This window comes from Choloepus didactylus, chromosome 8, assembly GCF_015220235.1.
Source record: "Choloepus didactylus isolate mChoDid1 chromosome 8, mChoDid1.pri, whole genome shotgun sequence".
NCBI lineage: Eukaryota > Metazoa > Chordata > Mammalia > Pilosa > Megalonychidae > Choloepus > Choloepus didactylus.
This window is the reverse complement of record NC_051314.1, coordinates 58,578,097-58,594,621: the sequence shown is the minus strand read 5'-3', so window position 1 is coordinate 58,594,621 and position 16,525 is coordinate 58,578,097. Positions and strand designations below refer to the sequence as shown.

Sequence of the window (16,525 nt, the reverse complement as noted above, 5' to 3'; positions counted from 1 at the left end):
AAGACAAGAAGAACAGAAATGATAAGAAGTGTGTTACCATTTTCTTCATGGTAGTCTCTCTGCTGCAAGTATACACTGATCAGTTATGGGTTGTTTTGAGCTATAGAACACTCATGCTCTATTAACTGTGGCGTTAGGAAAATGGCTCCTGGCAATTTTCCATCAAGTCAGTTCCCTGGGTAGTCACATTAGGAGCGACATCTTTATGATGCATACCAAAAAAAAAAAAAAAAAAAAAATCCCCTCGTCTCAGCATTTCCCCATTAGGCATACAAATGTTTTCCTTCTTATAAAATATATTTAGGAGTATAGCTTAGTGATGCACATTAGATACTGGAGCTTGGAGAGGTAAAAGGTTCAGTTCAATCTCCAGCTCATTGTTGGTTTTTCTGTATTTCATTTCTTGATCTAACGTAAATTGAACTGGGGAATATCTGGAGCAATAGTAATGGGTTTTGAAAAAAAAACACTTTGAATAGAAGCTCTCAGAAATTCTTCTGTGGAAAACTGTGGAAATGGCGGTTTTTTTTATACTTGCTAGAAGATATTTGTAATAAAGCATCAGATACCTTCAATAATGAAAGACATTGTTCATATTTTGATCAATACCTCCCAGCAGATACGTAATTCAGGCTGAATGGTTCATGACATTCATTTTTCTTCACTGCATTTAGTGACTTGAAGCTATTTCAAATGATAAGTCTAAGTGTTTGGATTATGAAAAGATAAAGTCTTTTAGTAATATGCATGTCAAAGACTAAATTGTTGAGGTTCTATTTTAGTTCCCTAATAGGCAAATTAGCTTTATGTTAGTGTCAAAATTTAGTAAAGTAAAATAGTGTCACCATGTTTTCTTTTCTATAACTGCATTTTTTTTTTTTAACTCTATTTTCTTCCTTTTTCACTCTCTTCCTTCATTACTTCAAAAACTCTGAGATTTCTCTTGGAACCTTTACAATTCAAAGTGAATTTCAGTATCTCCTGTTTATACTCCTAACTCACTGCAAATCCATCCATTGTTTAGATACTAGTTAATATTAAGTAATATTTTGTACTACAAGAAAAAGTGATAAAAAAATTCTACAAGTAACTAATGATGTCAGTGAATATTTTCTCAGAAGCTTCAATAAGTATTTTATTTTGTTTGAAATTAATGCTAGACAGTTTTAGGCTAAGAACTCAACATTGGTTCCTTTTAATTATATGTTTGCATCTTTTTAATGAAAATTGTGTGTACTACAAGTACAGTTAATGCTAAGAGGAATTGGTCTTAAGGCACAATGAATCTTTGTTTCCATTTTACTAAACCTACTTAAATAATTTCTTTTAGAAGTAATCACTTTGTACTCAGACTTTCTGAAGTGTGTATGAATTTGGAAATACATTTAACTGACAACTCAAAATTTCAAAAGCTAAGAATGCTCATTTATAAAAAAGTACCATTTTTCATACTCTCTTCTGCTGGAAATGTATATCTGTCAATTAAAGAGTGTCAAAGAGCTATCCATACCTCTAAAATGACACCCAGCTACCTCATACTTTTAAAATATGAAAAACTCCTGAGTTCCATTCTGTTGGATGGGCCCACTTTAGCAAATGACCCTCACTAAATATCTGACTAATGAATGCCCCTAACAGAGTATTGTTTTTTTTTTTCTTCAGATAGTTATGTTAATACGTATGATTAGACTTTGTGTTATATCTGAGTGAAAGATTTTATAATTCAATTTGAAAGTCTATTGGAAATAAGGAAAGATAAACTGGTATTCTTTGAAAACATTAATTAATGTTTAACTACTTGTGTTTTATAAATACCTAGGATATTCACAGAAAGTATTGACTCATCCTTCCTTTTTGGAGATCTCCTTACTCTTGACTGCTGGGATGTTACACTCTCATGGTTTTTTTCTGCCGTCTTATGACAGCATCTTCTTGGTAACCTTTTTGAGCTCTGCTCCTTTGCCCCCTTCCTGCATCTATGTCTTCTGTTCAGTGCTCTTCAGACATCTGTCTTAGCCTCCTTCTCCACTCAGCACTGTGTCCTACTCTTATGGGCTGATGGCTTCTTAAATATGCTTCCTCGGTCCAAACCTCTCCCCAATGCATCAGACATCTATATTCAGTTTCTTACTAGACATCTCGATCTGGATGTTTCAGAGGTACCTCAAAATCAGCATGACCAACAGGACTTGTTACTATATGCTTCAGTCCTATTGATCCAGTTTTTGTCTTCTGAACGTACCGTGTTTGCTCTTATTTTGCACATACTACACCTTTGGCCTGATTATACACTCTTCCTCCAGCTAACTCCAATTCATTCTACAGATTTCAGAGCTGACTTTCTCCCATAAGCTTTCCCTGATTCTCATGTCAGGGTGAGGAAAATCTTTTTATAGTAATGGTAATGATAAAAATAATGATGTTGAGATTGATGATGATGATGATAATAGTTATGGAGTATGATTATAATGATGATAATGATAACTGTATTTAGTTTCTTATTGCTCCTGTAACAAGTAACCATAAACTTAGTGCTTTAAAATAACAAATTTATTATCCTATAGTTCTGGAGGTCAGAAGTCCAAAGTGGGTGTGTCCCTGGGCTAATGTGAAGGTGTAATGGCTTCTTTCCTTTTCAGAGACTCTAGGTGAGAATCCATTTTCTTACTTTTTTCTGCTCCTGGAGGCTGCCTGCATTCCTTGTCTCCTGGTCCCTTCCACCTGTAAAGCCAGCAATGGCTGGTTGGTCCTTCTCATATCACATCACTCTGACACTGACTCTTCTTTTTCTAACTTTTACTTTGTTTTTAAATTTTATTTTTAATGCAATTTTATTGAGACATAATCACATAACATACAATTATTCAAAGTGTCCAGTCAGTTGTTCGCCGTATTGTCATATAGTTGTGCATTCATCACCACAATCAAACTTTGAACATTTTTACTACTCAAAAAAATGAAGTAAAAATTAAAATGAAAAAGAATATCCAAAACATCCCTTTCCCCTCCTCCCCCTGTTGTTCATTTACTTTTTTTAAAAATTCAGTTTTATTGAGATATATTCACGTATCATACAGTCATCCATGGAATACAATCAACTGTTCACAGTACCATCATATAGTTGTGCATTTGTCACCCCAATCTATTTGTTGAACATTTTCCACATAGCAGAAAAAGTAAAAATAAGAATAAAAAATAAAAGTGAAAAATTATCCCCCCCACCCTATTTTTCTTTTAGTTTTTGTCCCCATTTTTCTACTCATCCATCCATACACTGGATAAAGGGAGTGTGATCTACAAGGCTTTCAGAATCACACTGTCACCCCTTGTAAGCTACATTGTTACACAATTATCTTCAAGAGTCAAGGCTACTGGGTTGCAGTTTGATAGTTTCAGGTATTTACTTCTAGCTATTCCAGTGTATTAAAATCTAAAAAGGGTTATCTATGTAGTGCATAAGGATGTCCACCAGAGTGACCTCTAGACTCCATTTGGAATCTTGCAGACAATGAAACTTTATTTCGTTTCATTTCACATCTTCCTTTTGGTCAAGAAGATGTTCTCAATCCCATGATGTTACCCACCCTTCTTTTAAGACTTACTATTGATTTATTTTGAGTTATATAGGAGAGGTAGAGGGTGGATGCACCAATATCTTTTTGGGGGGCCTTAGTGCCTCTAAAGTTTGTAGTTCTGTAGTTCAACTCCAGATAGTTAAGTCTGAACTGGCTTTACCCCCTGTGTTCTAGGCTTTGTACTTTTAATGAAGCCTAAGACAGAATTGACCTTATCAACAGCCAGATATATCAAACTATGTCACAGACTGAGCTTGTGGTCAGCTAAGACCTCAAGTTTGTTTTCCTCCTTCAGGAATTATTAATCCATGTAAGAACCATTCTGTTCTCTCTCTTTTTTTTTCTTTAGATTTTCTTTTTATTGAGATTGTTCACAACCCATACAATTATCCAAAGATCAATTTCCCATGGTACCATCATACAGCTGTGCATCCATCACTACAATTAATTTTTTTCATTTTTTTTAGAACATTTTGATTATTCCAGAAAAGAAATAAAGACAAAAAAAGGAAACTCAAATCCTCCCATACCCCTAAACCTCCCCCCACTTTATTGATTCATAGTTTTGGTATAGTACGTTTGTTACTGTTGATGAAAGAATGCTAAAATGCTACAGTTAGTATTTTATATATATATATATATATACACACACACACACTATATATAATAGGCATATATTATATATATACCTATAGTTTGCAATAGGCATATATTTTTTCCTATATGTCCCTCTATCATTAACTTCTAGTTATGGTGTCATACATTTGTTCTGGTTCATGAAATAGTGTTCTAGTTTGCTATTGTTGCAGAATGCAAAACACCAGAGACGGATTGGCTTTTATAAAAAGGGGGTTTACTTGGCTACACAGTTACAGTCTTAAGGCCATAAAGTGTCCAAGGTAACACATCAGTAATCGGGTACCTTCATTGGAGGATGGCCAATGGCATCCAGAAAACTTCTGTTAGCTGGGAAGGCATGAGGCTGGTGTCTGCTCCAGAGTTCTGGTTTCAAAATGGCTTTCTCCCAGGATGTTCCTCTCTAGCAAGCTTGCTCCTCTTCAAAACGTCACTCACAGCTGCACACTGAGTTCCTTCTCTTTGAGTCAGCTCATTTATATGGCTCCACTGATCAAGGCCCATCCTGAATGGGTGGGGCCATGCCTCCATGGGAATATCTCATCAGAGTCATCACCCATAGCTGGGTGGGGCACATTCCAAGCAAATCTAATCAGCACCAAAACATCTGCCCCACAAGACTACATCAGAGATCTAATGGCGTTTGGGGGACACAATACATTCAAACTGGCACAAAGAGATTTCTAATATTTGTACAGTTAAGCATGGACATTGTCCACTACAAGGTTCACTGTTTTACACATTCCCATCTTTTAACCTCCAACTTTCCTTCTGGTGACATACATGACTCTGAGCTTCCCCTTTCCACCACCTTCTCACACCACTCAGCACTGTTAGTGATTCTCACAATGTGCTACCATTACCTCTGTTCATTTCCAAACATTTAAGTTCACCCTAGTTGAACATTCTGCTCATAATAAGCAACTGCTCCCCATTCTTTAGCCTCACTCTATATCCTGGTAACTTATATTTCATGTTTATGAGTTTACATATTATAGTTAGTTCATATCAGTGAGACCCTTCAATACTTATCCTTATGTGTCTGTCTTATTTCACTCAACATAGCGCCCTCAATGTTTCTTCATCAACCCATTTTTTAAGAAGGTTTTATTCACACACCATACATTCCGTCCTAAGTAAACAATCATTGGTTCCCTGTATAGTCACATATTTATGTATTCACCACCATTGCCACTATCTATATAAGGACATCTCCATTTCTTCCACAAAGGAAGAGGAAGAGTCAAAGAAGGTAGAGGGACAAAAGAAAAAGAAAGAAGAAAGAGAGAGCAAGAAAAAAAAAAAAAAACTTGACAGCCAGAAAGCCACAAAAGGAAAGATAGCATTAAATTAAAGTAGAATAAAGAGACAGACAACATCACCAATGCAAGGAATCCCATACCCTTCCCCTATTTCCCTCCCCCCATATGCACTTAGCTTTGGTATATTGCCTTTGTTATATTAAAGGAAGCATAACACAACATTTCTGTTAATTATAGTTCTCTAGTTTGCATTGATTGTATTTTCCCCCCAATCCCACCCTATTTTTAACACCTTGAAATGTTGACATTCATTTTTTCTACCTCATGTAAAAACATATTTGTAACTTTTATTACAATTGTTGAATACCCTAGGTTTCACTTAGTTATACAATCCCAGTCTTTATCTTTTCTCTTTTGTTCTGGCATCCCTCATGCTCCTAACCTTCCTCTTTCAACCACGCTCACAGTCATATTTGTTCCGTGTACTTACATTGCTGTGCTACTGTCCCCCAAAATTGTTTTCCAAACCTCTCACTCCTATCTTTTCCTATCTGTCTGCAGTGCTTCCTTTAGTGTTTCCTGTAGAGCAGGTATCTTGTTCACAAACTCTGTCATTGTCTGTCAGAGAATATTTTAAGCTCTCCCTCATATTTGAAAGACAGTTTTGCCAGATATAGGGTTCTTGCTTGGTGGTTTTTCTTTTTCAGTATCTTAAATATATCACCCCACTTCCTTCTTGCCTCCATAGTTTCTATTGAGAAATCCGCACATTGTCTTATCAAGTTTCCTTTGTATGTGATGGATCGCTTTTCTCTTGCTGCTTTCAGGATTCCCTCTTTATCTTTGACGTTTGATAATCTGATTATTAAGTGTCTTGGCATAGGCCTATTCAGATCAATTCTGTTTGGGGTATGCTGTGCTTTTTGGATCCATAATTTTATGTTTTTCATAAGAGATGGGAAATTTTCATTGATCATTTCCTCTATTATTTCCTCTATTATTATCCCTTTTCCCTTCTCTTCTCCTTTGGGTACACCAATGATAGTTACATTATTGCTTTTTGTTTTGTCCTTAAGTTCCGGAGATGTTGCTTGTGGTTTTCCATTCTTTTCTCTGTCTTGTTCTTTTGTGTGTACGCTTTCAGGTGCCTTGTTCTCCAGTTCCTGAGTGTTTTCTTCTGCCTCTTGAGATCTGCTGTTGTATGTTTCCATTGTGTCTTTCATCTCTTGTGTTGTGCCTTTCATTTCTGCAGATTCTGCCAGTTAGTTTTTCAAACTTTTGATTTCTACCTTATGTACACCCAGTGTTGTCATTGTATGTTTCATCTCTTTTGCCATATCTTCCCTAAACTTTTTGAGTTGATTTAGTATTAGGTGTTTCAATTCCTGTATCTCAGTTGAAGTGTAAGTTTGTTCCTCTGACTGGGCCATAAATTCATTTTCCTTAGTGTAGGTTGTAGTTTTTTGTTGTCTAGGCATCTGGGTTCCTTGGTTACCCTAATCAGGTTTTCTCAGACCAGAACGGGCTCAGGTCTTGGAAAGAAGGAATACTATACGATTTCCCTGAGGGTGTCTTAGAAGATTGGTACACCCTGTGAGGCCTGAAGTCACTGTGCTTTTCTGCCCAGCAGGTGGCGCCTGTCAGCTTGTAGCTCCATACTGGTGTAAGGAGGTGTGGTCTGTGGCTGTTTTCCCCCAGACTCTGGTGTTTGGTTCTGAATGGAAGGCAGGTAATAGAGCTGGGCCCCACCTCTTTCCTTTTAGGGAGGACACCCCCCCTAGGGAGAGGTCCTTAGCATTTGAATAGACTCTGCCAGTGCTATCTCCACCCTTGTCTGGGTCAGAGCACTGGAAACTGAAAATGGCTTTCTCCACTGAGCCAAAAAAGGGACAGAAAGCCCCCTTCAGGGCCATTCTGTGGCCACCCTCCGGCTCTCCAAGGTCAGTCATCACCCAAAGCCTCTGTCTGCTTGTTGGGGATCCATAGCTTGTATTGAGCAGTCTGGGTTTGTTAATTAAAACCCCAGTTGGAAATTAACTGAGCTATATTCGCTTGCTGGGAGAGTGCTACTCTCTAGCACTGGAAGCTTTGCAGTTCAGGCTGTTGGGGGAGGGGGCTCCTGGCTTGGATCCACAGTTTTTGCTTACAGATTTTATGCTGTGATCTCATGCAATCACAGGTTGCATGTGTGATAAGTGGACACTCATGTTTGTCCCCCCACAGTTATTCCAGATTATTTACTAGTTGTTCCTGGTTGTTTATTAGCTGTTCCAGGGGCACAAACTAGCTTCCACTCCTCTCTATACTGCCATCTTCTTCCCTAACTTTTACTTTTAAGGATGCTTGAGATTACACAGGATCATCTTGGATAATCCAGGATACCTCCATTAAGGTCCACCTTTTCCATGCATACTAACATACACCCAGGTTCTGGGAACTGGACTATGGGCATCTTTGGGCAAGAGGGAAAGGGCATTATTCTGCCTGCCACAGAAGCTAACCATTTTTGAGAACTTGCTTCTTACCTCTTGTTCTAAATAGTAATAACAGTAATCCTTACTGTGAAGAGTCTGAGATTTTACCTTACCCTACATGCAAGCTTAACAAGTAAGCTTGCCATAGTTTCATGGATGCTAGCAGGAGACGTGAAACTCCTGGATTAGAGCAAGACTTAGTTATTCCAGCAATAGCTATAGCCAGAGTATCGTGTGTGTGTGTGTTTGACAGTTCCCTGAGCTCCAGTTCTCAAAGGCAACATAAAGAGGGCCACATGATACCCACTTATGCAATGTATTACATTATAGGTGAGGAACTCTGAGCCTAGGGAATCTGATTCTTTTGTAAGTGGTGGTAAGCAGGCCTGCCCTTTGCTCTTGAGAGGGTACTGTCCTGTCATCCCTAAACAAACATCCTTGAAAATATAGCTTGGAACAAAAAACAGTCAGTGTCTGTGCTTGCCAGATAAAAAGAAATGTGAGAGACCCTTGAGAACTGTGTTCCAACAATATTCTTCACAGTAACTCTGTGACGTAGTTGTTAAAATCATTTCCATCTCTCAGGTAAAGAAAATGAGGGACAGAGAGGATAAGTAACATGCCCCAGGTCACACAACCAGTAAGTAGTGGAAGTGAGTTTAGGACTTAGCCTGCCTGGCTTCAAAGCCCATGTTCTTAATCTATGCCCTATACCACATCATTATGCCATGTACTTGTTGTACCATAAATATTACACTGTATTTGCCTTTCTGTGTAGCTCTAATGTGAATGCTTTTTAACTTGCATGTACCCCCACTTTGATTTTAAGCTTCATATATTGCAGGGACTATACCTTGATTGTTCAAGGTTTGTATATCCAGTTCCCAGATCATTCTGGCCTATATTAGGTAATGGATAAATATTTTTGGAGTAAATGAAAATATACTGCAAATGGAACGTTAATAGAGAGGCGCTTTCACTTCCCGACTTTATTCTCTTAGATAACAGCAAATCTTTGTTACATAACAAGTGTTAGTCAACTTTGCCTGTCATCAACCGATGGACATAGGGGCCATTTAGTCTTTTTGCTGTGTTTATGCCTAATCATGTCCATTAAAGCGAAGACGTGAGTTTTGAAAGTGTTAGAAATGAGAGGCACATTATGATGATGGAAATTAAAGTAGAGCTAATTTTTAAAATTAAAGGGGTGAGAAAATGACAAATGTTCCCTTTGACATAGAAATTATTTCACAAGGAAAAAGGAAATCAGGCAAAACATGAAATGTGTCCCTCCCTGGCAATTGAGAATAATCAGTAAGTGTCAAGAAAAGTGATTACAGAAACTTGAAAAAAAAAAAAAATCTTTTGACTGTGTGGCAGGAGGATCAGTAAAACATTACTGCATATTAAGGCCTAATGATCATTCAGTAGAAAGCTAGAAGTTCGAGAACTTAAAAGCTAAGATTGTGAATACAAGTGCTGCTGATGAAAATTCTGTTAGAGGCCAAAATGTGTAAATGAAACTAGTCTTTTTTGCAGGAAAGATGCCCAAACAGAAAATCCACCAGAAGAAAAGTGCCTTTGGATTTAAAGCTTTGTTGGACTGACTCCCTCCTAAATTTTGTGAGAATGTACCAGGCATGGCAAAGCTTAAACTCTTCTTTATCAGAACAGTAATTCAGTATTTTAGAATTTAACCTGTTTGTGAGTAAAACAATAACAATAACAACAACAAACCCTCAGAATATGCACTTGAAAGGAAAACCTGGGATAGTTGTTCTCATATTGCAAATATCCGTACTGGGTGACTTCTCTGAATTTTACTAGATTAGTATTATAATTGCGAATGCAATTTATATTTTCCATCCACATATTGTAACCTTCAAAGTATGGAGTTCTATATTTTATACTTAAGCACAAGTGCTTGTGGAAGTATTATCTTGAATAAGGGCCAGTCATGACATAATCAAAATATTACATTTTGTTTTTTCACCTACTACACTTTTAAATTTAGTGCCCCTGAATGATGATATGAGCATGTCCTATGGTGTTTTCTTTTTTGGGGGGTGGGTGGGGTGAAGAGTGCATTCTTAGGAAGGTTGTATGTTGCTTTGAGTCATAAAATACAATTTCGAATCAGAAATCAAAATGCCCAACCCAACATATTAACCAACCCTCGATCTTTGTTCAGAGACAAGATTCCTCCTCCCATCTCAAACTAAGGCTTGCAATTCAATTCTATTCCCCAAGGTGGGTTTTAATTGGAAAGGTCTCAAATAGTGATAGTTAACATTGGCTTATCAAATGCTTTGTGCCAAGGGCTAAATTCTTAACATAAACCATCTCATTTAATCTTCACAACAACCTGTGGGGCAAGTACCATTATTATCCTCATTTTATCAATGAGGAAAAGGAAGCTGAGAGATTGAACAATTTGTTCAAGGTCCTACAGCTAATAAGTAATAGAGCTGCATTTCAATCCTGGACTGCGTAGGCTCCAGAGCTTGAACCTTTAACTATTATGGCCATTGCCCTCTGCAAAGAGAGGCCTGGTCAGCAGAGCTGGAAAGAGAACTTGGATTCTGGTTGAGATGCTACTACAGTATGAATGGAAGTATTGAGGGTGAAATTTAAAGGGTGAAGTGAGGCAGATACCAAAAGAAGTGAGAATTAAGCCAGAAGCCTGGGGATTTGAGAGAAGCATGGATTATGGTAGCAGGGCCAAGACAAACAGTTCTGAACCTGTCTGTGAATCTGGAGGGGGTCCATCTAAGTGATACTAAGCATAGGAATAGAGAGGTGAATTAAAGGAGCAAACAGAGCACTTCACATGACAAGAGAGTGAAATCATGGAACTGATGAGCAGAACTGGTGATCTAGGTAGAAATGAATGCACTTTCTGGATGAAAAATGGTAATGGTTATACATCTTTTGGTTTGTAAAACCAACAACCTGCTACAAGTAGCAGGTAAAACTAGCTGTAGGGTATATTCAGTAAGACTTGTCATCACTAAGCAAATTAGTCCTTGATTTAGCAATTAGTTTTTTGAGTGCCAGCCATGTGTCTGACACTATGCTGGAAACTGGAGATTCAGAAAATTGAGATAAAAATTCTCCTGTCTTCATGGAGCTTAAAATTCAATAGGGTTGGTGTTTCAGCTCAGATGTCTTCTCCTCAGAGAGGCTTTTCCTGGTCACTCAGTCTAAAGCATCTTCCCTCCAATCCCATTACTTGTTAACATACCCCTGTGTTATTCCCTCATAGCCCCAATCACAGTCTCACAGTTTCTTGTCTGTTTATTGTTCTATTTTGTGTATTATTTGGCTCCTCACCTGCACATGCTGAGTATGAGTTCTGTGAAAACAGGGCTTCTGTCACTATCTTTTTCTGCTTTATTCCTAGATCCTGGAACAGTAACTACTCAATAAACTTTGTTGAATGAATGCATGGATGAATGAGTGAATGGCACCAAAGTACACAGGTCCATAAGAAATACCCAATGGGAAAGCTCTATGGAATTTTTCCTGTTCTGAGACCAAAACTTCTGGTTTTAACCTATGGCAGAAATAGCTCTCTTACCCAAACTAGAGGCATCAGTGCTGCTTTACAAGGAGAGTGCCACTTCATTTGATCAGGCTAGGACTCTGGTAGCAGGTCTGTATATCTGCCCAGACATGGAGGAGTTGGCTGTTGAGCTGATGTCTTTGGGTTGCTGGGAGTAATAATTCTTTCCCTGGCATGAGACCCCTATCTTCCAGGACCTTCTGTCTATATTCTGACTTGAGATTGAAATCTGGGGCATGGGGGTTCTGATCTTACCAGGGACTCTCTTACTAGTCTCAAAGTATTTGGATAAATACATAGATGACCAGTCTAAAATGATTTGATAAGGTTGGGTGTGGACAACTGGAAGGAAGAAATTGGCTGGCGAAGAAATCTTGTTGAGGGGAAATCAGGACTCTAGGGATTCTGGCTTAGGCAAAAGGGAAAGTGTTGAGAGAGAGAGTAGGACAATAGAAAGTATATGAGGTCCTCTGAAATGGATTCTTCTCTATCCCTGTCACCCTTGGCCAGAGCACAGGGTGTGAACATGGTAATGTAGCAGAGAATATCAGCTGGAGGATACTGGACTCTCTCCCACTGGGCCAGGCTTATCTAAAGCCCAAGGCCAGAGCAAGTATATCTTATTCTGGACTGACAAACTGTAATGATCTGTGATATCAGAATCTGGCTGTGGCAGAGAGGAAGGCTGATATTGCACATGGTTTTTGCTAGTGGTTATTTAACAATGTGGAAGATAGTAAAGCATATTTCTAGTTTAAGAGGTTGTGTATCACAATCACAACTATAGTAACTCTGACATTGGTGCTGGTGACTGACTTTTGATTTGTTTGTACTATTAGACAGACTCAGATTATTCTATGGACCTTTCTATATGGCTTTTGGGTTCCTCAGCATAGTGGGAATTCTTTCATAGAGACTGGCTTTCCCCAGAGTACAAAAGTAAAAGCTATAAGACTTCCTTATGGCTTAAGCCAGATTAAAGGAGAGGAGCCTACGCCAGAAGGATAGCTCATTTGGGGGGCCTTTCAAATAACACCCTACCACCAAGTGTTTAGATGTTTTCATTGTGGGCTCAAAGAGTGCCTCCTGAGCAGGTGAGTGGTGGTGACCCATGACGTTGGAAGAGATGATAACACTCAAAGAAAACAAGTAGTAGAGTGAGGAAAACAAAACGACACACAAAAAAACAGAAGCCACATATAGAAATTCTGGGAACTTTGATTTTCAAAAGTCAGAAGATGACAAGAAAGTGAAAAACAAAACAAATAAACAAAACAACAAAGACTAACCTGAGAAGTGAGGGAAATGCATGGATACATGGATATCCTCTTATCATGGGCACTAAATCAACAGTATGATAATTTTCGATGATGTCAAAACAGATGAGAACAGAAAAGTATCTGTCAGATATGGTGACTTTAGTTAGCCAGAGTTGTTTTAACTCGGTGTTTAGAGTAGAAGGAAAAATGTAATTGGTTGAGGGCAAGTAGTGGGAATCAGATTTTTATGGTAATTTATGTTATCAAATTCATTTGTATGATATTAACATTTCCTATGGGCTTATACGTTTTCAGACTGTAGTAATTAAATGTTAGGAAGCAGACTACTATGCATAATTTAATCCAGATTTTCTTTGAATTTCCAAGTAAATTAGATTCTAAATCATTTAAGTTTTCTTACTTCTCTTTTCAAGGCATATTAAAGAGTTATGGTTACACATTTTAATGAATGTAGTCTTGTGACAAATTTATTTTGCAAAAATTAAAATAATTTAATTCATTATGTAGAAATATTATCTTGAAAGTGAAAATATTTTAGTTACTGACTCAGATTTTTTAAAACAGATTTGTTTCATTGTAATGACATATAATAAATTGCACATATTTAAATTGTACAGTTGGGTAAATTCTGATGTTAGTGTATAACTGTGAAATGATCACCACCATTAAGATAGTGAATATATCCATCACCCCAAAGCTTTTTTGTTACTCCTATGTAATATCTCTCCATTCTCATCCTCAGGCAACCACTAATCTGCTTTCTGTTACTATAGATTTATTTACACTTTCTAGAGTTTCCTATGAATGTAATCATACCATATATACTCTTTTTATTTTATAAGTTTTATTGGAAAATTTGTAGGTTTACACAAAAGCCATACAGAAAATACAGAATTCCCATATACAGCCCCCCATTATTAACACTTTGAATTAGTGAGGTAGCTTTCTTCTTATTATTATTGTACTGTTAACTATAGTCCATATTTTACATTAGGGTCACAGTTTGTGTTGTACAGTCATATGATTTTTTAAATTTGTTTTCTAGTAGCATATATACAACCTAAAATTTCTCTTTTTAGCCACATTCAAACATGTAATTCATTGGTGTTAATGACATTCACAGTGTTGTGCTATCATCACCACCATCCATTACCAAAATTTTTCCATCATCCCAAACAGAAATTCTGTACCAATTTAGCGTTAACTCCCTGAAGTATGTACTAATTTTAATTGTGGGTTTTTTTCTTTTTTTTTTTTCTCAGTATAACCATTTTGAAGTTCCTGCATGTTGTTGCACATATTGATAATTCATTGCTTTGTACTGCTGAGTAGAATTTTCTTGTATGGATATACCAGATTTTATCTATTCACCTGTTGATGGACAGTTAGGTTGTTTACAGTTTGAAGGCTGTTACAAATAAAGCTTCTACGAGCATCCATGTAGACATCATTGTATTCATCATTGTAGACATTCATTTATATTCTTCACACAGGTATTCTTACATATGTATGTGTAGAGCAGAGACACAGTTCAACTACCTCATCGTTTGAACAAAGTAAATGTTTCTTCAGTGCTTTGTTAAACGGTTACTATATATGTAGCAGCAAAACCTAAACTTGTATAGTTTAGTTTCTCTCTCTTTTTTTTCTCTGCCATTTACAGACTTGGGTCTTCCATATCTATAATAAAGCCCATCTGTGTCTGAGAATCTTCCCCCTAAACCAGATCCCTCTGTTTCCTCTGTTGCTCCATCACTTTACCTGAATTCTAGCTCCATTTTCTAGGCTCTGTTTTAAGGGGTCTGGTAGGGTTGATGTATAGCCTCATTACCCATGCCTGACATCTGTGTCCTCATATCTCTGGATACCAATATGCTACCAGCAGCTTGCTGTGGCCATCATTGCCTGGTATCTCTGCCACCAGTCTTCAACTGTTCCCCTCACTATACCTGCCCATGCTGCTTGCCAGGGTTTTGCTGTCTGATGTCTGCCTCCTACCTGTTCCTTCCCCTTTATTCCTAATTCCTAGACTTGGCTTCTGGCACATGTAGCTGGAGTTTTTTCTGTGTACCATCTGAGCCAATCCAAATCCCATTATGTGGCCTGATGTGCTCACTTAGTCTTGGGAAACTGACTTCTCTCTGCTCTCGGAGGACCTACGTAATACAGAAGTGCCACTGCTTTACAATAGGTTAAGTTGTGCTGAGTCCATATGTCCCTATAGCAAACGACACCAGACGTGATTACCGTTGCTCTCTGCCGATGCATTGTTGTTATGTTGCCTATATCATATTTAGGTAAGTTCTTATGTTAAAATCTTAAGCAGAAGAATGTCTATGCATTTTCAATATGTGCCAGTTCTTTGATCTGTGTTCCTCTCCTTTATCTGCTTCAGACACACTGATCTTTTTTTCTGTTTGTCCAACATATGAGACTCATTCTCATTTCGGGGCTTTTGTACTTGCTCTCCTCTTCCTGGAGCACACTTTCACAGATATTTGAATAGCTGGCTCCTCCTATCATTCAGATTTCAGCTAAATGTGATAGCCTCATACGGGCAGCTTGATCATGCTACCCCCACGCACCAGTACTCAGCTAATCTTCCTCTATTGTATTTTCGTTGTAGTGCTTATCTTTTGCTAAGTTCATTTCATTCACTCATTACTTCTTAATTGACCTTCCTCTTATACACCCCCACATATGAATGTAAACACCGTGACTGTAGGGAGCTTGAAGGACAGAACAATACCTGCTGCAGAAAAGGTGCTCAATAAATATTTGTTTGTATATGAATGTATATATTGCTTCTATCTGCCTGTTGAGATCCTGTATAGATTTTGAAGTCCCACTCAAATCCTATCTGTTTCAAGAATCTCCCCAACCAGATTTGTCCTCTCTCTTTCACTGTCTCTCACAGCACTTTTTAATCTTTACTTATGTGCCCTTATTTTCTTTCTTGCATAACTATTATGATCCCATTCTTAGTCTAAAATCTAGTGGGAGAAAGGGACCATAGTTGACTTATTTTAATATACATTTCTGACTCAAGAATACAGCAAATGCTCAAAAGATATTTGCTGAAATCATGAAAAAGTAAAAACTGATCATATCATAAGACTGTTGACCATAATATACTACAACCTTTTATTCTCCTTCTTATTAGTAAATACTTAAAGCATAAGTATTTATGAAAAAAAATCAATAATATCATAACTCATACCCCTGTACCCATCCCCCAGATTTAACAAAACTTAACACTAAGGGTACATTTGGAATCCCTTGTGTGACTGCCCCTCATCCCTTTCCCCTCATTTCTTCCCTGAAGCAATCATAATCCTGAATTTCATGTTTCTCATTTCTATATGTGTGTTTGTATGTGTGTTTTAACATTACTATCTTTCTGTGTGAGTGCAAGTGTCCATTTACAACATATGGTATTTGTTTGCCAGGGCTGCTGTAACAAAGTACTGCGGACTAGTTGGCTAAAACAACAGACATTTATTATCTCATGGTTCTGGAGACTTTAAGTCCGAAATCAAGGTACTAGTATGGCCATACTTCCTGTCTTCTGGTTTGTGGTGGGTGACCTGCATTCCATGGCCATCCTTAAGTCATGGAAGCATATCTCCAGCTCTGCTTCTGTCACATGGCCATCTCTCTCTCTCTCTCAGTGTCCAAATTCCCTCTCCTTATAAGGACACCGGTCATATTGGATTAGGGCCCACCCTGATCC

The 16,525-nt window shown here is 37.7% G+C and overlaps 1 protein-coding gene across 1 annotated transcript in view; it reads left to right on the top strand.

The window, feature by feature from the left end:
- TRHDE (thyrotropin releasing hormone degrading enzyme) overlaps positions 1-16,525 on the top strand; it is a 427,626-nt gene that overhangs the window by 187,886 nt on the left and 223,215 nt on the right. The window lies entirely within an intron of this gene.